Source organism: Pieris napi, chromosome 22, assembly GCF_905475465.1.
Source record: "Pieris napi chromosome 22, ilPieNapi1.2, whole genome shotgun sequence".
Taxonomy (NCBI): Eukaryota; Metazoa; Arthropoda; class Insecta; order Lepidoptera; family Pieridae; genus Pieris; species Pieris napi.
Genome location: NC_062255.1, coordinates 7,207,253 through 7,232,399, shown reverse-complemented (window position 1 = coordinate 7,232,399; position 25,147 = coordinate 7,207,253). Strand labels below are relative to the sequence as shown.

The window sequence follows — 25,147 nt, the reverse complement described above, 5'->3', positions numbered from 1 at the left end:
CGTCATTACGATTATTTAAATATATGAACGACTGCAGAAGAGTTGGTGCATCTGGCACAGGACAAGAAACACTTTAAGAGATGGCCAACCTCCAGTAATGGAGAGGCACTAAGGGAAGAAGAAAATTATGTAAAATATTTAACCTTTTAACATGCGGGTTAGATAAAAATTCTAGAAGCAATTCTAGTATCTAGGGTATAGCGCTTTATCATGGCTATGACCTTCTACGACCTCATAGACGGGGCATATTTTATGTGTCTGCAATAGTAATCTCTTCAACAGCCAGATGGTCTATTCTTGTCTATAAAATATTAATCGACTCGAAATTTCACTTAATATATTTTTTACTAGCTCGATTGTCTTGTACCAAAATTTATTGTTTAATTTTACGCTTTGTTCGGGCAGAAAATACAATTTTAAACGAATGCAAAATAATATAGTTATAAATTTGTAGCTATAAGTAGAGAACTCAATAGATAGAGTCAATAAATAAATGATGTATTGATTAAAAGGTAAAAGTTTTAATACAACATAAGTTAGATTGTATCGAAATGTGAACAATGTGTAAAGAAAACATCTTGAAAGAATATGTTTAGAAGAGAACTGTGATAAATATCATAAAATTTAAGCGATGCTCAATTGATAAGTTTTCTTTGTTAAAAGTCGTCTTATTTCTTTAACTCCTCTTTATAATTTATGAAGTTTTCGTTTAGAAAAATCTAATATATAAAATTCTCGTGTCGCGGTGTTTGTGGTTAAACTCCTCCGCAACGGCTCGACCGATTCTCATGAAATTTTGTGTGCATATTAGGTATGTCTGAGAATCGGACAACATCTATTTTTCATCCCCCTAAATTTTAAGGGTAGCCCACCCCTAAATTTTATTTTTTAGAGTTTTTTTTTGTTTTTATTTTTTTATGATACTGCATTAAAAAATACATATTACCCTAAATTTCGAACTCTCTACGATCAACCCCTATTTTTAACTAGAGTAATTTTAAATTATACATGGCAAAGCGACGTTTGCCAGATCAGCTAGTAATATTATATTACTCAGAAATAAATACACTTCATTTTAGTTGCTTCATTTAAATCAAATTAAAAGATATCGTATGAAACAATAATTATTAATTATTTAAATAAATCATACTTATCGTTGTCATTTGCAATAAACTATGATTATGGTGAAAATCAGTTAAACTGCACACTTTTTACTATAATAATGCCGCTGTAATGAAATGAAACAGACGAGTATTTAGAAAGATCCTATCCTAGAAGCTTAGTAAGATTTTAAGATTCTCTTTTATGTGACTATTTTTTCTTGATTTACATTAGATTTATTTTTTTATTGCAATATCGTTATATATAGTCAATGAGCTCTAATAGGAGTTGGCAATCGGCAAGGCTCTTGTAAAAAGCCTTTCATGAATATTTATTCAGTATTGATTTTGTTGGCTTTTTATTATAAATGGTCTAGTTGAACGCTGCTCACTTATGTTATACGATTTATGTAGACATTTATTTATGATATAATTTTTGAAAGATGAATGCAATAAACATTAATCTATTCTAATGAATTTGTAAATAACTATAGCCTATATAATTGTTCTAATTTTGAAAGATCAGTGTTACTAAAAAATTAATCAGTGGCGCTACAACCTCTTTAGGTCTTGGCCTCAGATTTCTGAATCTGTATCGTGATCATTTTAAAATCTAATAGACATGTAGGTGATCAGCCTCCAGTGCCTGACACACGCCGTCGACTGTTTGGGTCTAAGACATGTCGGTTTCCTCACGATGTTTTCCTTCACCGTTCGAGCAAATGTTAAATGCGCACATAGAAAGAAAGTCCGTTCGTGCACAGCCGGGGATCGATACTACGACCTCAGGTATGAGAGTCGCACGCTGAAGCCACTAGGCCAACACTGCTGTTCTACTCTTCTTCTTCTGCTCTCTATTTGTATTAATAACTTTATGTATTTACTATATACTAACCATCTTCCTATTCTTCTACTACATTTTAGTTAGTCTTATTATTATTATTGATCTCATACGAAGTAGGTACATTTGTTTGGTTAAAGAAGCTAAATGTTTGTATGCAAATTTTAAAATAATTTTAGATTGTTTGAGTTCCGACACTTAAGTTAAAAGATTTGATATAAAATTTTACTCTATAAAAGGCAAAATAAGACTTCCGAGATTAATAAAAAAGATCGTTAAGAGCCTTTTATCGTCCAAGCGTGACTATCGTCATTGGAAAATTGAAAAAGGACATTTGCCCTTTTAATGTTTTCTCATTACGTAAACAAAGATCAAAGGGTATATGATAACGAGATGGCATAAGGTCTTTTTAAGGTTTTTATCTCGCCCACTATTTGACATTTAAACCCTTTAGACTCGAATAAAACTTCCAACACGTGACGTTAAAACGTGTTAGAACTTTGTTACGATTATGTTTCTGATTTCAAAAATCGAAGGTTTGTAAAGAAGATAAAACGAGAACTAAGAACTTTCTGTAAACATAGTCGGCTTAACCGATACTTAATCTTAACTTAAATGATATATGATATGTTTCATTAAATTACACTACATATACATACATTATTCCTTAATAAAATTTACAGAACATAAATTATGTTCTTAGATGTTTTTCGTGGTTAATGTGGTTCCCAACAGAGCGTTTGCCCGCCCTGGAAGTGGTTATGCGGTCTATAGAGATTGCAAAGTGAAAATATGTGTTCATACGTGTGTTATTTAAAAAAAAATAGGAATGCATTATAAATTTTTTGTGTAGGTGTGTATCGCATTATTGGCCTAGTGGCTTCAGCGTGCGACTCTCATTCCTGAGGTCGAAGGTTCGATCCTCGGCTGTGCACCAACGGACTTTCTTTCTATGTGCGCATTTTACATTTGCTCGAAAGTTGAAGGATAACATCGTGAGGAAACCGACACGTCTTAGACCCAAAAAGTCGACGGCGTGTGTCAGGCACTGGAGGCTGATCACCTACTTGCCTATTAGATTAAAAAAAATGATCATGAAACAGATTCAGAAAACTGAGAAAGAGGTTGTAGCACCACAGAGTTTTTGTTATTTATTTGTACATATCGCATATATATTTGAAAGGACCTTGATAAAGAACCACTGCTCTTTTGTAATTTAAACATATATGATAATATACGTACATCATAAATATCGATACATCAAAATATTAAATAGCATTCCGGTATTGAGAACAGAAAAAAGGCACGTATACGAAGAATTTTCCGGCTATAATAAAAGTTGCAGTAGTAATTCATAAAAATATTCTCAAAACTATTTTCCACGCGCAAACATGCTTAAAAATGTTCAACCTTATATTTTCTGTTTTATTGTTTTTGACAGTTTTCATTAATTCTCTGCTCAGCAACAACTTACAGGGAAAAATGTTTCCTTGCTATTTTAATTCATAGAAAATTGCTTTTTACGTAACACAAAGAAAAATTTCAAAGTAACATTTATCGTACTAATTATGCTTTAATGTTTGTTCTTTGTACACGTATATTGTAAGTAATTGACATTTTATACGGTTTAGTTATGTTGGGTAAGTTTTCTGCCTTTTCGGTAAATTCAAATTGTGTAATTATGCTTTTGGTTTAATTTAATTATACTCTTATGACATATACCAATTATTAATAAAATAATAATAATAATTTACGGCCTATCCTTTTTTTACAAGGATTTCAATTTCTATTTCAATTCAAGGGATTGTCATATTGATGCAGATTCTTGATTGATAGCAAAAAGTCTGGATTGGAAATCATTTAGATTATAGATCGAGTAAAGAAAGCGGCCATAAAATTTCCTTTACACAAATTACCAGTCGTATTTTTATTTGTTACTAGCTGCCCTGGCGAACATCGTACTGCCTAACAGTCGATTCTTTATTTTTTTTAATACTTATTCTGCTATTCGGGACACCGGTTTAGCAAGTAAGATAAAAAAAAGAAAGTTGATAATACAACAAATACATTATGTCAAAAAATAAAAATTTACCTTCCCGGAACCCCTCCACTAACACTTGAACTTTATGATATGGTATTAAAGTTCAAATTGCCTTTAAATATTATTACGAATATTTTGTATGGGAATATAGAAGTGTTGTTTTTAGACTTTTTCACTCAATTTTTTTTTAATTTTTCTCTCCGTAAGAACCATCCTCGTACTTCAAGGAATATTATAAAAAAAATCAGACAAATCGATCAAGCCGTTTTCACGTTATGTCGTGACAACGGAAAACGGGTTTCATTTATATATATATATATAGATAATAGCTGTCAAATTTTTTATTGCTGTTGAAATAAGTAACCTATTTCTCGTTGCAATTACGATTGATATTTTAGAAATGTACTACGATATTCTTGTGTATGATACACTTAGAAACGTAACGCACGGGTACTCACTTTCAATTGCATAGCAAACTTGCAAAGATAGTGGTCGACTAACAAACAAATAATGCTTTGAAACAAGGCGATTGCTCTTCGAAACTATTTGTGAAATAGTGAGTTCAGTTGGAGACGATCTTACTACTTTTAATGCTTTTTAGTGCCGTCTATAATTCGTCTTAAGTACGTTAGTAGGATGGAGCAGTGTTGGTAAACATCATGAGGAAACCGGCTTGCCTTAGACTCAAAAAGTCGCCGGCGTGTGTCAGGCACTGCAGGCTGATCACCTACTTGCCTATTAGATTAAAAAAATGATCATGAAACGGATACAGAAATCTGAGGCCCAGACCTAAAGTGGATGTGGCGCCACGAATTTTTTTTTTAGTAAGTAACGTTTAAAGTTTTTTTGACGTTCATAAGTGTACATTGTGTTACTTACATGAATAAATGATTTTTGACTTTTGACTTAAAATGTGCAGTAAAAATTATTCAATATGAGGTATTTCCAGACATAATATATCGTAATAAAACTTTATAATACCCTTGCTTAAAGTATGGGGATGGAATGTTATAATAGTTTATTATGATACAGGTCAAAAGTTACTAGTACGAACGTTTTCATTATTGTTTATACAGGCAATGGTGTTCTAATTTATATATGTTCACAGCTTTGACGTCGTTTTGTTTCATGTGCTTTTAAAAATATTTGCTTAAATGCCGAATTATCACATTATATAAGTTACTATATAAGGCCTATACATTGTTACTAAACAACTTGTGTATATTATGAATCTCGCTCTCTTTATTAAACAATGCATAGTACCATCTTTAAACAATTACTTGACCTAGAAACCAATCTCAATCTCCATCTAAACGCGTCAAGCGACCCAAAAGTCACAAATGGTGCTAGTCACACTTTGAAAAACTAAATACAATTTAAACTATTCCAGCTAAAGTTTAATACTAAAATGATAAGGCACGGGAAATTACCTCCGCCAGTTTGCATGATATTGAAGTACATTGAAATTGAATAACCGACTGTGCAAGGGGAATGCCCAAAGCATTCTCTTACAAAGGCGCTTGGTAACTTGCCAACTAGCCATTTCATTCGATAGAATCTTTCGTGGGAATAGACGAGCTGGTACTGTGATAGGAATGTAGTTTGAGTGTTACAAAAATATACATTTTTGTGATATTAATGATGACAAATTAAAATTTTGTTCAACCGCTTTGTTTTTATTACTACGAGCTTTAATACGCAAATCGTTTAATGTTGTATCGTTCCTTCACTGACAAAACGATTTAAACGCTTTATTACTAATAGTGTAAGATTTTTGAAACTCTGCAATTTTTTTAAATCTTTAAATAATGATAAAAAGACTATACTTATACAGTTTTGTGATAATTGGGCATTTAATCACCTTCCCACATATAAATCCGAATAATGCTTTAAGGGGAAAGTGATTAGATTTTTAAAGGCACGGTGTTTCTACGAGTATAATGTGAGGGAGTTTTTAGATTATAAGTTTTGAAGTTCGAACGGAATATGACGTAACAATTAATTTAATTGCTTAATTGCTATTAATTCAATTATAACAATTTATATGCAAGTTTGATATGGCTCTGGTGTGGTTTTATTAATTCATCCATGACAATATGTTACATTTTTAAGGCAAATGAAAGATTTATTTATTTATTACAATTAAATTACTTAACCACCCTGACGTCGCGTGCTTTATCACGTTCACGTTTGATGTAAATTGTATTAGTTATTAAACCAGTAAAACTATATTATTGTTTAATAAAACAATTTTTAACCGGGTTGAAGTTATGTATTTACAATTATTTTACATAATTTTAAATTTAACCGACGTTTCGAGTGCTTTACAGCGTGCGTGGTCACGGTGACTGAAGACGGTGTTGAATGTCAAAAAGTATCACAGCTGTAGAAAAAGTTGTATTATCTGTATTTATTTCCCCGGAGTTGGTATCGACTAAAATATGGCGGGTTTTGGCAGAAATGGCTCACGGTGTCCATCTTTATGTCAATACTATATTTAATATATATAATATTATAAATATAGTATTGTATATAATACACAGTATTAAAACCGTTTTAGGTCAGAAGAACTGAATTACCATTCCTCGACTGTTCCCATATAAATACTTCCGATAGCAAGCGAGGTCACGGCCGAGTTGGCACCAGCTATTAACTACACAAAAACCCTTACAAGTTCCAGTCGTGATTGGACGTAAATTTCTATCCTTTAGGCCATATATTTTTCCTGTATATTTCCTATACTGTACATTCTTGTCATCGACTTTAAATTTTTAATTTAATTTCTTTGAAAGTATTTACGTAAGTCGGAGCTGACTAACAAATCAATCGGAGGCCATTTACTCTTATCCGAATTATCTCAAATGAATTCTGTAATTTCACTCCCACGGGACTAGAACCATGAAATCACCATGATTTTAAGTTTAACATGATAAGCGACTTATTTCATTTCAGTCATTTGTATCCGTTAGGGATAACCTTTAAAAATATTATATTGAATTGTATAATGTAACATAAAATATATTTAAATTAATGTATTATTCCGTGTGTTTATTTATTGCGAATTGTTAATAAGTAATTCTGTTTTACTATTTTTAAAAGGAATTTATTTTATTTGTTTTTAGTGTAAATGTGATCATCTGTCCTTTTGGTTTAGTCTATGGCGTTTGGTTATTGTACACATTTTTTTTAATGGAAAATAGTTGGTTTTATATTTGTTGCTTATTATTAAGCGCTTTTGTTCGTTGTATGTTATCCGTAAAATATGAGAGAAATTAAATAGTGCTGGCGGTAGCTCTCCTTCTAATATCTATCCATAAGCACTACATAGGCATAAAAGTTATAAATACTATATTTTACATCCGATACGATAATGTACAATATATAATATAAATCGGCGACAGACAAAGAAGGATGACAATTGTCGAATTTGACTTGAACACACGAACTTGAAATGGTAGGTGGTGTTTCAGCCGCAGCGTAATAGTGCAAGCATTAAAAGGAATGAATACATTTTGTGACAATTATATCAAATCTGTGTCTATTAAAGGTACAGATTAATAATAATGTCAACGCATTGCTGAAACTAAATAATTAGGGTAACCTCAAACCACACCTCCAAAAGTTTTAATTGAGAATGTTAATCAACCGTCCGCAAACTGCTTTGTTAATAATTTCTACACATTATACTTATTATATAATTTATTGATTTATTTAATAGTAACTGATTTAAATCCTTGTATTTGCAAATAATAAACAATCGGTATTTTATTACTTGATTATTACTGACGTACGAAAATTCTGAATTAGAAACGAAAACTCAAATTAAAACTTTGTCATTCTGTGATAGGATCTCATTAGGATTTCAGGGTTCTTTCCCTAGAACAATAAAGTTATGTTCCAAACTTCCAATCTAAGCAAAATTTTCGCAAGAGTATTGTCGTTGTCAGTAGTAGACGTGTAGCCTTCAAGATACTGACGTGGGTAACAAAGCAAACCTAAACAAAACCTCAAGATTGTATATGGTTAATTCATAATGTGCGTTGTGAAACGTATTCGCTACTTAAAAAACCTATCGGTCGATAGAGCGCTACGCCGTAGCCATTTGTCGTAGCACTCATGCGTATTCGTTTCGATAAAACTACAGAGTATAGATAGGAGATAAGTCTGAATAAAATGGCATATTAAAGGCGTAATCATATCTTCTTCATAAATGTTGTTTTTTATTTTTTAAAAGACAATTCACCCCAATTGACCTAGTCCCATGCTAAGCTGGTGAAGCTTGTGTTATGGGTACTAGGCAACGGATATGCATACATATTATAGATAGATATACATATAAATACATATTTAAACACCCAAGACCTAAGACCAACACCAAAGTCTCATCACATCGATGTTCGTCTCAGCCGGGGATCGAACCCGGGACCCATGGATTCGCAGTCAGGGGTACTAACCACTAGACCAATGAGTCGTCAAACTCGTTGTATATTATTATTGTTTGTTATTGTTTGCTATAAGCTTCGAATAAAAGTTCTTCTATTCTTATCTATTCTAGGGATAAACATTTATGTATTTATCAATCAACAGTCTCGTAGTGTATAAACAATAATTATACTATCGATAGCTTGAGCTGTAATTTGCAAAATCTGTTTGTTCTAATTTGGAATGCAAATTTGATATTCTAGTAAGGGTAAGTCTGCGATAAACTTGCGTAGTTTTATTTAATTAAGACTAATAGCTCATAATTAACTCCGAGCATATTAAATGCTTAAGCTAGTAATATTTTCTCACGCTTCACACCTAGAATTTAATGCTGCGCTCAGCTTGTCGCTTGTCTGATCTTGATACGGCTAAATTAACTCCTTTCTTATAAAATTCCTGGAGAATATTTTCAGCGGACCATGCATTAGAGAGAAAATTTTATAGCTTAGGAATTTTATATCCAATGTGTGATAGAGTTAAGATGCATTGTTTGCTAGCAGAATAACACAAAGCAGAGTTCATCCTACGCTACTGGATATTGCATATTTTAATTTCGAAATTTTATTAAAGAGGATTTTATTATGATACAAACATATATATTTTTAAATATAATTCTGAATAGCTTTAAATTTTGTTTTGAGTTAAGTCTTTATGCACGGTTTGAAGTCCGTTAGGTCTGACGAAGAAGTCAGAAAACGCACTGAAAATTTGTACTATTAGGAACTAAGACAAAGAGATATCGAGAGAGAGAGAGAGAGAGAGACAAGTGAGCGTTTCTCAACGCAGTTTTTGTAACGCTCCACCACCATGTAGAACCAGTTGGCCATTGCACTTACTTAGGGTCCTTCAAGAAAAGAGCGTACTAATTTTTAAAAGGCCGGCAACGCACTTGTGAGCCTTCTGGCAATGTGAGTGTCCATGGGCGGTATCACTGAACATCCTGCCCGTTTGCCACGGTATCCTGCCCGTTTGCCACACGACTCCTGTATGCCAAAAGCATATCGAATTAAGAATAGTTAAGAACTTACTAAATTGAGTCGAAAAGAAAATCCAATTTCACGGCTCTCGGCTTTCAAAATTGCACAATACTGCATGGAACTCCAAATGTCGAAAGGCAGTTAAAAAGTTACCGGTCCGAGAAGTCTAAGTTGTTTGTAGTACAATTTAAATGTAATTAAGTTGCCTGTGAGCAGTGTTAGCTTGCTAAAGTGTGCGTTCAAATTTGAGCTATCTGTTAGGAAACCAACCCATTTTTAGCGTCATTTTTAGGTCTAAAATAACCTAAAAATGGGCGTGTGTAAGACGGCATGCGTATTATACAGAAAATATTAATGGAACGGGTGCAATAAGAAGTAATCATCTGTAATAAAAGTGATTCAAACTCAAACTCAAATTTTTATTGCATTTTTGGTAGCCCTAAGATTAGAACATTTTTGTTTTTGAACACCCCGGTGACCCGGATGAGCACAAATATGTCAGTATCGAGACTGCACTTGTGATACTATGGTTGTGTTATTCGGCATGGTATAAGAGTTATGGAATATAAAGGATATTAATTGTTACTTGTTCTTTGTAATATCTTTCGCGTAAATGCCAAGTCAATGACAAGTCTCAATAGAGTTAGACACTGTGGTTGAAAGGGCCTAGAAAATATTAGGTATTTAGTATATAACATAGATTTTCAATCTAGCCGATAAAAATGTTAACATACTAGTATATAATGTTCATATAAGTAGTGGATAAGAAAAAGCAATCTTGTTGTTTATGGGCGATTGTGTCAACGCCTCAATACCATTAGCAGCGAGCTGTTTGGTCCATTTAGAGAAGTGGTGTAGTGTGTCCACGCTTTATTTAACTGAAAGATGATTTGAGCAAGGAAGAGATTTTTACGTAATAAGAATACACATAACTTTTTAATCCAATATTCATGCTCTTAACTTAAACAGAGAATTGTTTGACACGAGTTAAGTCCGGTGGCGGTGGATAGAGGGATGTTTAAATAAATGAAACACTTTGTTAGGAGCTGGGTGACAACTGGCTTTAATCATTTAAACCATAAGCTAACTAACATAAAATTAGGAGTAGCGACTAACAAAAAAACTAAGTTGACTTATTTAAGGATTCTTAAATCTAAGTGACACTTATGTTACAAAGAATATAAGTGGAGTCGATCTATTGGCCATTATCTAAAACGAGAATGATATATTACAATTTAACAGTGAGAGAAAAACTAAAGGGCTCATTTTGGCTTCAAGTTTGCGATGATTGCTGGCATTTGGACTGCGTTTCTAATTATTATCTAAAATTTAATATATATTATATATGTAACCTAACTAATGTTAGGTTACATAACTCACGCTTTGCGTTACAATACAATATGCCAGTTTGTGTTTAAGTATTATTTAATTTAAGCCTTATTTCTTACAAAAATTCTTATCCCGTACAATTTTGTAAGGCTTTGTATGTCATAGTAAATATATAGTATAATTAACCCTTATAATATAATCCATAGACAACGTTAGTCTTATCTCTTGAAACATAGACAGCCTAGTACTAGAAAAGATTGAGACAATGATTACCATGCAATATAACTTCTTCCGAACGTTTCATATAACGTTATATGCTTTTTCTAATCAAAAACTTCTTGATAACATTCATTATTTAATAATTGTTTTTTTTTATAGAACAGGGGGCAAACTGTCAGGAGGCTCTCCTGATGTTAAGTGATACCACCGCCCATGGACACTCTCAATGCCAGAGCGCTCGCGAGTGCGTTGTCAGCCTTTTAAGAATGTGTACGCTCTTTTCTTGACCCTAAGTCGAATTGGTTCGGAAATACTTCTGTGGGCAGCTGGTTCCACAAAGTGGTGGTGCGAATTGAAGTGTATGAAGGGTTTGAGAGTTGGCCTAGTTCAGACTCTCATCCCTGACAGCGTAGGTTCGACCTTATGTATCGATGGACTTTGTCAATGTACTCATTTGTTGTGTAACACTTATCTAATTAACACTTACAGCGAAAGAATACATTGTAAGGAGACGGATATGTCTTAGACCCATACCGTCAACGGCGTGTTATCTAGTTGCCTATTAAAAATAAAAATCACAACGCAAATACAGAAATCTGAGGCCCAGACTTAAAAAGTTTTATTTAAGATCACCAACTAAGTATTCATTTATTATATCAAACAATACATCGACGCCTCCTACGCATAAAGTCGTAAGGCAAAAAAAGCATTTTTTCAGGAGAGCAATTTTTGTGTACGTTAATGATAAACTTAATTTGTTAAACATTTTTAACCGATATTTTTGCACTATGCGATTAATTATTAGTTACAAAACATTGCTCTCAAAGCTGGATGCTATAAAAAATTATATTTATGCAAAATTACTAATTTTAGTTACATACGACCTTATACTCACTAGAGAAACATCGTATCTTATTGTTACGACTTTATGCTTTTAATCAGGTTGTTATAAACAACGCGAATAAAGTCGTATGTTTGAATTACGACATTATGCTACGTGTAAACTGCCATATAGGTATCTCGAAAAGGTGGTCGTATGTGGTGGTGGTACTTCATGAATAAAAACAACAAAAAGTGTAGGCTAAAACTAGCTTTATTAAAATATCTATAAGTATAGGAACATAATGCAGTCTTCTCTCATTACCATGAACAGAATAATAAACGTTTAATAAAAAAAAAATAGCTTCACTAATAAAATTAAAACTGGCCAGTGAGTCTTTGGAGCACAGATAGATTAATGAAATAAAAAATGACTACAAATAAAAATTAAAAATAAGACTGATAAATCAAGTTAAAGGAAACAAAAAATGTTTAAATCTTCAAAATAAAATGAAAATTACTTTAAATTAGATATTGAATCATCTTATACATAATAGAACTTTAGATTTATGATAGAATAGCAGTGATGTAATTGACGGTTATTCAGAGGAATCACTACTGTTCTGTTCTGCAACATTGCCGCTGTGTGACAACTGTTGATAAAAACTATGGTACTCTTGAGGTATTATACGTCATTGACAAAGACTTAATAAATCATTAAACTTTGCTAATGTAATAGGTAAATGATCAGAGTAACATGGACCTAAAATTTCTGTATGTAATAAATTATTATTTTTCCTTCTTGATGAATAATTTTTTTTGGTTATTAAACTCATAATGTTATTTTCCGTGAAAACCACTGTGCTGGAGTATATATAAGTTTATTTTTTGCATTTCTCTCAATCAAAGCATGAACTGGTCGGCTTCATTTTGTGTGTGCCCGCGCTCTAAAAACCTTTGAACTATCGTTATACAATACTTTTTTGCTAGATAGGTATAACATGCAAACACAATACGGTTTCTATTTTGGCCGGCACAGTTATCGGACCAAAACCTGAAATCTTTGGCACCTTGACTAACTTTAGTTTCAATAAATTTAGACAAGCAACTTGCTACTTCACACGCCCCATGTTTGCCATTAATCTCGGACCTTCTTGACTAGCTAGATCAAATACAGTAAAATTATAAATTGACAATTTTCTTTTATAATAAAATAAACCGACATTGCCATGGGGACAGTTTACAATTTTTTGGAAATCAAAACACGCCGTAACTATTTTTCCATTGCTTTCCAAAGCTTTCTTTTTATCATTTGCCTTCACTTCTCTAGCTTTAGTCTTGTTTCGCATGTGAAGTTCTTGTTTTTGTTTTTCTTCTTCTGTCATTGTATTTAAGTTTGTATTGTATATATGGCACTCATTGCAGATGTCTTTTTTTGGTTTGTGAAATGATATATTCAAATTTTGATTTATGATATCTCGATACTGTCTTGCTGTCATTGCTTTTTTAGTTATATTTTCAATCGTACACTACTCATTGTATAATGAAAACTTTTTTGTAAATGTTAGGTCACTCTCTAAGTAAATTTTAGTAGTGTCCTTACGCACATAATGAGATTCAATAGGCTGGAACGTTTTGACATGCCTTAAAACACTCTGTTTCATTTCGTCGTCAATAATAACAGTTCTGGTACCACCACGCCGATCAGGAGAAACAGATCCACCACCTGAACTCCATTTTGCCAATGCTGTTTGAACAGTTCTCTCCCCTACAGAAAGTGTGTTTAGGAACATCGTTTTGCAGACAAACACTCTAATAGGTATGTCAGAGTTTGGTTCAATAAGAGGCAAGCAATACCTAATGGATTTCTTACGTCTAGAAGTAGAAGGATACTTAGTGTCGCCTACTTCGGTATGATTGACGATGTAATCCCATTGCCGACAGTGATCTCCAATTTGCCAAAAATAACAAAATATACGCTCCCGTTCTTGTGCATTAAATTTTGTAAAAGCAAGTAGTTGGACATGGTTGTTTCAAAATCTTTCCATCTCTTTGAACTCCATTTCTTCTTAAATAGGCTTTCCCTAAATTTTTTAAACATTTTCTTTTTACGTCTTTCCCCTCATCACGGCGACGGTGACGCTTTCTTCCAACTCTGCCTGACGGTGTACTTTCATTTGACGAACATACAGAAGAATCCTGACTCGAAGCGTTACTAAGCTGTGGTGTATTGCCTCTACTAACACTACTAGTTGAACCATAATTATTATCATCACGAATAGATGAGTTTCTAAATAACGGAGTTGAAGTGGCCACGCTGTACTCGAAAAAATCGTTATTCGGGGAGGGCATTGGTGTTAAAGAAGGTTCTATTATATCAGCAGAAAACTCTTCAGCACATAGCTCTGAATCCATACATCTTATAGTTTTTTCATTTGGCATAGCAGACGACAGTGACTTTGCTTCCGTATTAGACGTTACCTCGTGAATACTTGTTACAAAACTGTTTTCAATATCACTGCTCTTTTATTAAAAGAGTGCCCAAACATCGTCTTGTACAGATTCCACTGGTCTTCAGCTTCAAGTGGCACCGGTTATTCTGAAAATATTGAAGTCCAATTAGTTAAAAACCTAGAGAAAAATACATAAGCCGTTATAAATAGAATTAAAAGTTCAATTTTAGTGATATTTTAGCTACAATTGAATAGCAGATAATCGTATCTTCATTATATAACAAAGCATAAAGTCTTATGTCTGTGATCCGTCTTTATACGTTTATTTATCTGTATACTACAACCACGCGTATGGTCGTAAGTGTAAGTTACGACTCCTAGAATAAATTTTTTGCGTAGTATAAAGTCTTAACTGACCACTGCTAGCGACTGAATCCGACGTATATAGTCGTAACATAGACCTTCCGACGTTATGCACCGGGACTACATTTTTTTTGTCGAGGTCTATTAAACACTAACACTTATTAATATAATTTATTCGTATGATGGTATCTCACATATAAACAAGTGAATTATATAATAATGTAAGAAAATAAAGTAAAACTTACCATTTCCAAAATTTTCGTCGGCCGTCATTACTTCGCTGTTTGGATTGGGTTTATCTAACACTAATTTCAAAATCTTAGACGAACGTAGGTTGCTCATTTCACTAATTTATAATTGCACACGTCCTAACAAACAAAAGTAATCAAAAACAACACAACATCAATATTATTTTCAACATTTAAATTGGAGAGACTTTGTGCATGCTAGTTCGTGTCATACGACGTCGGTACTGCGCTCTGTTTGGCCGGCTGAGGTCCAATAGATCGGAGCGCATCGTCGGAACTATAAGCGCGACGATTTGCGCGGGAGCGTTCAAATGTTACGACTATTATCAATTCAAAAACTCATTATTTATAGAAAATATTAAAATTTGGGTTTCAGGATTGTGTATTGCTGTTTAATAGTGTTCTAATGGCACAAAAAAACAATTTTACTCAAAAAACGTGTTCCGACTTTATGCGTAGGAGGCGTCGACATGTTCCTTGCTAACAAGTACCACGCTACTAAGAAGAACAAAAAATAAATGCAATATTTCTTAAACTCTCATTAAAAGTTGTGGTAAAGTTATCAAACAAGTTATTGTAAGATATCAATACTTTATCTGACTTCTCCGATAACTAGTAAATAAACACATAACAGCTTCATATAAAAAGTATAGTAATAGTTGGTTTAGTTACTATTGAGAACGCAGTCGTATCACCAATGATTAGTATACAAATTTATTCAGAGTTGTCTTGTGTAATAATCGAAGCCGAAACATAATTAACAAATATTTTTATATCGCTATGTTATTATTGTCAACACTTTACGAACTCTAAAAGCGGCTTTAGTGACTTAAGAATCCAACAATCATAGTTATATAAATCCTCTCTCAGTTAGACGTGAGATTGCAGATGTTACGTATTTAATCAATTTAGCTACAGGTAAAGTTGACTGTCCTGAGCTACTAAGTAAGGTGTGACACCGTGTGTATAATAGGACGCTAAAAAATATGAACCTATTGTACACACTACACAACAATTACAGAAGGAACAGCTCTATAGTTAGGGCTGCGAGTAAGTTTAAAAGTCTAACTTGTGATATTGTCCTATTCGCCTCAAGTGTGTCAATTTTTACTTTGTTTATTACTTTCTTTGATATATATTTATATAGTTGAATAAAATCATTTTATTGTTACCAATCCAGGTAATATTATTAGTACTTAACTATTTGTAAAGATTTATTTAATGGCGTAAAAGAACATTGTATTTAGTAAGGAAGTTAGTAATAAGCTGTAAATCTTTCTCAATAAATAAAATAAAAATATTACCTAATATTCTAATAATATACATACAAGGTCGTATGTTAATAAAAAACAAACATTCTTAACACATATTTTCATACTGCCGAACACAGCAATAAAACAATGAGCTTTAATCAATTCGGGTGCGATATCTGTTTTTTGACACAGCTATAAAGCTCTATGCAAGTGCTGGTCTAAAGAGTTAAAAGCTTTGCCGAGTTTTAATTTACATAATGCATATTTCGTGGTTTTGCCGCATTTGTGACAGCGGACTTTACAAAAAGTATTTCATTTGTTATAGTATTTTTAGTTTTTACTCACCCGAGAACTTATTATTAAGCATTTAAGGAACAGAGATTCATAAGAATCTTTAAATATTATTAAAAGAAGTACCTGTGTTGGTTTATTAAATTACTACGGTCAGATTTTTGTACAGACTTCTCTATGATTCCCGAGGAAGGTGTATATAATCATTATGGTGTTATGTAAATTGACTCAAATATAACAGCCCTGCAATTCTGTTACTCACTTTTCGAACTCGCACAGCGGTTTTCGCATCGGCGGTCGCTCTGAAATCAGTCGTGAAGCAGTCATTTTATGATTTGGCATTCTGATAAACAATAAACTACAAGCTCCTACCTTTTCGCTGGTACGGATTTACGATTTAGATATACGTTTTTTTACACTCAGAGTATAATATGTCTGCTCTATTGAATTACGGGCCTTCGAACAAAATAACAAATAAAAAAAACTTTAATAATTAAACAATTCAATTATTTTACTGACGCTGGTGGTAATTCTGTGCTGTGGATGACTAAACTTTATGTGTATATATATATATATATGACGCCGGAATATGGTAATTTTATTCTATTATAAAAAAATCACAATTTCAAGTCAATTTCTTTTTTAAATAAATACATTAAACGCAAAAATGCGCGATCTTCGTACTGCTTCGCTACCTAAACTCGTATAGAACATATTCATATCAATCTTTTTTACTGCCACAGGATGATATATATTGATTATGACATAATTAGGACGATAGTTTGTTTATAAGTGGGTATATTACGTATAATTGCGGTGTCTGTGTCCTACGTGCGCCCTTATTACCGTTCTACACAAAACAATAGAGTTCGATTCGCGTGAAAATTTCAAGTCAATTATCAAGGTTCACTGCATCGCACTGTATCCCGCTTCTGTACATCATATTTGCCGATTCAAAAGGGTATCGACTACGCAATAGCGAGATATTTTTTCAAAAGTGTTTTATTAAACCCCCATTAAAATTTGTCGTTTATATTTATAGAATACTAGTGGACCCGACAGACGTTGTCCTGCATGATATTTCAAGCGATTAGTAAAGCAAAGTATGAAAGTACCGACTGCAGCGCCATCTGGCGGGCTGATTTGTGAATCTAAACCATTCCCAGATCCCCTTGAACACAAATTTCATCAAAATCGATCTAGTCGTTTGAGAGAAGTTCAGTGACATACACACTCACAGAAGAATTATATCTATAAAGATGTGATCTTTATTTATGATACAACTTTTTAAACAAAATTAAAAAAAACATTTTTATGTAATTAATTTGTTTGCACCGACTATTAACAGTAATACAATAAAAAACAATACAAAGCAACAACAACAATGAATTAAAATTGGTTTTGAGCAAGTCTTCTAAGTTTAACTCCCTTAGTATCAACACTTTGGAACAGCAGAATTTCGGTAATTCTGTTACGCTGTTTGTGATCTGTAATGAATAAATTGTATTCGGAAACATACATAAAAGGAGAATTGTTAAATCTTAAATTACTCAAGCGTAACGTTCTACATTCTGGTAATACACGACACTGTATTCAGGAAAATGGCTTTATTTACATACTGTTGAAGTTAATTAATTGCGGAAACAATAATTTCCCGAAATACTTCCCTTTGTTTTATGGAAGTTTGAGGCTTGAGAGGAAACTTGGGACTTTACTAATCATACAACTCTGTTTACAACCTTGATATTTTCTGGTAATTAATCAATTAATAGTTACTTAGCGTACAGGTTAACATGGCATATAAACTGAAAGTTATAGGTTCGGTTAGCTGTGAAAAATTTAGTCCAAAAATATGCATTTACAGATTTGAGGTTAATTGTCGGTATGTATAATTTATTTACATCGTTATTTAAAAAAAATTACATTATCTAAAAAATATTTTTTTTTATTTTTTTTTTATTTTTCCATACGCCAAAGAAGTATAACTTCTAACGGGTGTACATAAGTACACACACTCTTTTTTGACTAAACCACATTAAAAATACACAAATAAAACTACGTTCACAACCAACAACAACCATCCCTTATTTCTCTTAATAGGTTAAGAATATAACTTCTTATGCTCTATTACATGAAATACGATTTATAGCGAACATCTTCTCCTTGGAGATGTAAATTGGTTTCTTTCAACTTCTAAGCAGACAGCTGGTTTGAATGAAAAATTATCCCACTTTATTACAATTTTATAACACTAACCTTGTATTTTTATATAATCTATGAATATAATTAATTCGTCTACAGGCATTAGGGAGCGTTCAAGTATTACGTCACGCAATTTTTGGAGATTATTGACACCCCCCCCCCCCCCTGTAACGCGCCGTAACGTTTTTCTGTACCCAATAGTAAAACGTTTTGTGACCACCCAGTGACTCTTTGTACCTAAAAGTTAAAAAGTTACAGAAAGTCGCTTGTCTTTTTAGGTAAGTTGTATACTCTTAACAAGTAACAACTCTCAATACTTAATGATATCACAGTTATTTGCAATAAAAGTTTAGAATGACGTTAATTTTGCTAAAAAGCCTCATAATAAAAAAAATCAATATCAGAGTTTCTATGTCAATTTGTTGAGAGAAATAGCCTCGAATTAATACAATTAATGTTAGATAAAACTTAATACGCCAATTTTAACACGATTTCACGGCACTAATTAGGGACTCGGGTAACTTTGTAAACATTATTCTCGGGCTAATTCGTCGCCAACAATATCGTGATGACGCGAGCGTGTAATTTGATTATTCTACAAAGGGTCGATGGGGCTAATTTCGTTGGATAAGGTAAGCTTAAGGTTGGGTTTTGGGGATCTTTGCTTGGTCACTGACAAGTGAAGTGCATGAATTTAAGGAAGATTTTGTATTACCACTAAATGCGAGGGCTCTATCCACACGGATGTTTTTTTTGACCGCATTCTAGTTTAGAAATGGCAATCTGCTAGCTTTGGGCAATGTGCAATCAAAATATTTTCGAGCATTATTGGCCTAGTGGCTTCAGCGTGCGACCTACATCCCTGATGTCGTAGGATCGATTCCCGGCTATGCACCATTACTTTCTTTCTATGTGCGCATTCGCTCGAACGGTGTAAAAAAACATCGTGAGGAAACCGGCTTGCCTTAGACCCATAAAGTCCATAAAGACGACGGCTTTTGTCAGGCACAGAAGGCTGATCACCTACTTCCCCGTTAGATTCATATATAATCATGAAATAGATACAAAAATCCCAGACCTAAAAAGGTTGTAGCGTCAGTGTTTTTTTTAAATAATAATATAACACACGCCACGCACCATTTATCGAAGTTAAACGTTAGTTTTATTCTTTAGCGGCCATTGTTAGCGCGATATTAAATAAATCAATTTATTTTATAACATATTAAGTTAATGACATAGACTGAGTATGCATTCATTTTTCTTGGAAAAATGCCCTGAATAATATATTTCTTGAATTAATACCCAACATTTGGTACAGTATACCAATAAAACTATTGTCTCACATGTAGGTATGGCTCGTTTTTTTAATTCATCATTTTCGAAAATAAAAAAGATTTATTGTATCGTATTCACAAATAATTTTATGAAGATTTTTTTTACATTCTTTAAACTGAATACATATTTAATTCTTACCTTTCTAGTTCTTAAATACTAACCTTACTTAGACTGTTGCCTAGACTTATCTATTTTATTGTCATTTAATTTGATCTAGAGATTTTATAAATACACCTATGTTCAAGGGATAAGTTCATAGTCTCACCTTAAGGTCAATTATTTTCTACATCCTTTGCACCTTATCACCGCAGTTTAAAAATTCATAATGTATTTTTAGTTAAGAAATAAACCAAAAATACTTTTACTAGAACTCCCTTTACGGTTAGACAAGGCAGGCAAACGCATTATTTCTGTATTATGTCGTATATTAACGCATAAAAATAACGCTTTATTTTATAGAAACCTTCTTCGGGACAATAACAATCTTTTTATGCTAAACACGGTGAATTCAATTAGATGTGGAGGCTGTAAAGACAATGTAATACGATCCGAGGATACATTTTTACCCACTATTTTAGATTTAAAACGGTGTTATAAATATATTAATTGGTATAGAAATGTTTTCATGTATAAAAAGTGTGATTTGTTTAAGGGTATGTTTGATCAAAGTCCATTTCCACCTTATGTATCTACACCGTGGATGACACTGCTTGTTGTAAATTTATAAGGTCGTTAATAAGTGGTAATCACAAGAAATATGCACCTTAAATTTAGAAGATCTATGTACTTTATGTGTAAACATTTTTAACATTTTCTATATTTCCGACACTAGAAGCGTAAAGTAATTTATTATGGCAATGAATATAAGTCAAGGTTCAAAAATGTATAGACAAATTATTTATTTTTAGATACGTTGGGTAAGTTCTACTGTAGTTACTTAGACCGTAATTAATGACTGATTCGCAAAGCGAGTTGTAAAGTTCTCTTTGGTTTTAAACAGAATACGCTTTTTGAGTATTGTTATTTGTACTAGAAACTGTCGGAGCTTATCGCAGACGTATTCCATATGACTCCAATGCATATTTTTGTCGATGATTAAACGTTGATATTTTTGGTTATCAACTATTCTTATAGAAGGCCGTACTTACACACGGTTAAGGCTGGTTTGTGGAGTCTTGCTTGTTCGTGTTCTACCAATGCTAAACTAGTGGCTTCTTTGGTGAATATATAACAAGCCTGGTTGTAAGATTTTTATGAGCCAAACACATATTTGAAAGCGCTAAATATTTAAAAAATCCATACACAAACGTAATAATATCGTATTGCTTATCGCAAACAAGATGCTCCCAAATGTATCGCTGATATATCAATAAATTGCTATATCGGTTTCAGGCCCGAGGCTGACCTATATCAAAACTATAGGAGTTATATTCGGTGGGTTAGATGCTATCAAACACACGAGGCTTTGAAAAATTAGTAATTTACGACCGCATCAGCTCTTAAAAGCATTATTGAGATAAATATTTTGAATAAATTCATTACGTACTTTATTTTAGTTATATGTTATCTTGAGTATGAGTTTTTGTTAATTATTTATGCACTTCTTGTAGGTACTTTACCTTCTTTAGGTGTTTTTTTTATTGTTAAGAGTAGCCTGGAAGAAATCGCTTGTTAGCGATATGGCCGCCCGTTGCCTAATAACTTATGTAATTTGCTTATTTATATGTATGTTTTTTGTATAAGGTAAGGAAGTGTAAATAAATAAATACGCACCTTGTTTTTTAAAAGAAAAAAAATTGTAATCTCTCATTCTTTTTTTTCTTCTTTGATTATTATTATTTTGTGTGTTTCTGTATGTTTTGTTAGTTATAAATGTTATGTCTATGTCTATATATCAAGAACACTAGTAATAGAACATCACAATCGTAGTAAACATAAGTTTGACAATTTACAAATATTTTATATCAGCGTAAATATTTGTATCAAAAATCTAAAAGTAAAAGATATAATTTAATGTTTACTGATTTTTTGTTTGAACTTTGCTATACGCAAAAACAATTAGTGTTCTTTGGTTATCTTCTTTATGGTAATTAGCCTTTTATGACTTCGTTCGTCAGATGTTTCGACAAGAAAAACTTTGCAAAAAAAAGAAGAGAAAATCTCTTCAAAATTACGATCTAATAAACAAATGATTTCGATTGCTTTATGCGACTAAATGCCGTGACCCAAATGTAACTTCATTACGTAATCGTCCAATTATGTGCCGAACTATGGACTACATAGTTTGGCTGGGTTTGGGATTAGAATTGAATTGAATAACAGCTTGATAAAGTATCTAGTCTCACTACTTTGAGTCCCATATAATTTTTCACATGTGCAAAATATACATGTTTAGTCAAACACCGCTGTACTTTATATAAGTACTGGCCCTGATTCACATGGATGACAAGCTAATATAAAGATGTGTTTTGTTTTTAGGGACACTGCGATTGAAAGGTGACAGAATTTATGAAATCAGAAGCTTGTCAGTTTATTTCTTACACATATACGAACTACCTATAATATTTAAAAAACTCAGTGGCGACCTCTTTAGGTCTTGGCCTCAGATGTCTGAATCTGTTTCATGATAATTTTTTAAATCTAATAGGCAAGCCTCCAGTGCCTGACACACGCCGTCGACTTTTTGGGTCTAAGACATGTCGGTTTCCTAACGATGTTTTCCTTCACCGTTCGAGCAAATGTTAAATGCGCACATAGAAAGAAAGTCCATTGGTGCACACCCGGGGATCGAACCTACGACCTCAGGTATGAGAGTCGCACGCTGAAGCCACTAGGCCAACACTGCTCACCTATAATATTAGTAAAGATACAAATTTTGGTTCATTATTGTTTATTTCAGAACTTCCTTCTCAGATAAATGAGGCCAAAAAGTTTATATATTTATTATTCAGGTTTATTTATACAGGCCGTAAAGGATTGATGAGCGGTAGGTATAAGTTTAAAAAGGCATTTGACGTCATTGTCATATTATACACGGTTGGACGGCGACGGTCGGGGTGGCAGGTGACCCGGAAGTTATGACGTCATCAATTTCATAACCTTCCACAGGGTTTATATTTTTTAAATACAGTTCAAAAATATTTCAGCAAGGTATGTTTCATTAAGTTTACCATACAATCAAATGTTTAGGGCAGTTTCACATTTATATGAAGCAGTTTTAGCGAATTTCTATACGTTTATTAGCACAGTATTACACATTCAAGTTTAATTCGAAATTATTAAATCTAGAATTTTTATAAGCCAAGCCTCTTGCTTTTGTTACAATATGTATATTATGTTTCCAGAATTGGCAATATTATTTTTAATATCCTTTAAATTATTCGATATATATTATATATATATATATCCGTTAAAACGTTATAAAAACGTTTTCCTTAGTTAAAATTAAGTGTTTATGTTCAGAGTTTGATCGACATCTATGCCGTATTTAATACAAAAAGGGTTAAAGTAAAACAACTAAACATAGCTAATATTTCTACAAGAAGTTTCTGGTATTTTAAACTGTATTATAAATAATATCCCCAGACAATACTCACCCAACTTTGAACAGTCTGTACATAAACGAACCAACTCACCAACTTCTTCCATGAAAGCGTCCGTAGCGAGAATTTCAAACGTTCTCTGAATACCTAACGAACAGCGGTGGGGCAAGACTTTTTACACAATTTGTAAGCACTGAAATCCCTTGTGAAGTTTTTGAACACCCTGTGTTGCCGCAACCTGACCGCGTCCTAACGAACTAATTGCCTATCGATTTTCAGTTGACGGATGCCGCGAAAAGGCTTTCTTTTTGCACAGCTGGCGATTTTCCCGAGCTTTTTATTCATCCACGCTAAGCTTTTTGAGATGAATTTTATTGGAAATATTCTCTAAAATAAACTTGCTGTAATAAGAGAATTTTACAAGTATACAATTTCTATAAAGATTTTATTTGTCATGAAAGATGAAACATATTTAAAAATCACATCGGAGGCTACCGAGTTTGCACTCGCACTTTCTGCCAAGTTATACTTAATTTGATGCACTTTATACCTTCTACGCCTACGAGAGAAATAATTTCGATTAAAACACAATTAATTAATTTAATATTTTTTACTGACTGATCACTGCGCAATTGGAGATAAATACAATTTTGTCATGAGATATTAAAAAAAATTACGTAATTAACTTTCATGCAAGTTTGTAAGCCGTTTGTAAGGTGAAGCTTAAACACTTATTGCTTTACTAAAGTACCCATTATTGGAGGCTGTGCACGAATAACTTTACTATGAAGGAAATACCAATACCTGGAAATAATATTTGTTCATACATTGACGGCGTGATGAAGGCACAGTATGCTAATCACCTACTTGCCTATAACAACGACACGTAATCAAAATAAAGAATTCAAGACTAGATTCAGGCTATAGGCGCTTTTGTCTCAATGGCAAAGACATAATAAATCAATATACCACTTCATTTAAAATTATATTAATATTATGTCTTCCGGTATTCTAGTAACACAATATATCTTATTTAATAACAAGTGTGATTAATAGCCCTTTAATTGACATCTAATATCATTAATAATAATTTTGTCTATTAGAGAATAGGTAGAAATGTAATACAAACGACTTATTACATTTTTAACATTTTCCAAAGGCTTTGTTTCTCGGAACTCTGTTTTGCTGCTTTGTAGGAAAACATTGAAATTCCATGCTCTTAATGACTTCATTTAATTTGACTTATATTTACAGCTTATTATAATTAGGCTTGCGATATTATTTTTATAAAGTGGGTTATCTTGTATTGAGTAAGACGGCGTGCTTTATAAGTGTTATATGCAACTTCTGCATTTATAGATTATTATTAATTATTACTTTCAATCCTCATGATTTGCGTTTATTTATTTTTTATACGATGCGGGAACGAGGTCGCTTTGATTGATATGGTGACTTCCCATAGTAAATATTGCAGGCTAGATTCTGAGGATTATTAGCTATGATTAACAGCTGGACACTTGAAAGAACATAGGCAACCTACAAATCTACGGACACGAATTCAAGATAAGCATTGATATAAAACTGTTTAAATAATTTTACGCAGTAATAGTAAGTACCGGCGCCGTATTACTGTCATTAGGTGATACCCAAAG

General features: G+C 32.7%; 1 protein-coding gene and 1 long non-coding RNA gene across 3 annotated transcripts in view; one reads left to right on the top strand and one right to left on the bottom strand.

Moving 5' to 3' along the window:
- The window catches only part of LOC125060711, a 192,124-nt gene that overhangs the window by 4,209 nt on the left and 162,768 nt on the right, over window positions 1-25,147 (top strand). The gene's annotated exons all lie outside the window — the stretch shown is intronic.
- Window positions 13,923-15,333, bottom strand: LOC125060712. Its single transcript, XR_007118907.1, has 2 exons — window positions 14,870-15,333; window positions 13,923-14,407 (listed from the first exon to the last, which is right to left on the bottom strand). It is a non-coding gene; the product is annotated as an uncharacterized LOC125060712 (long non-coding RNA).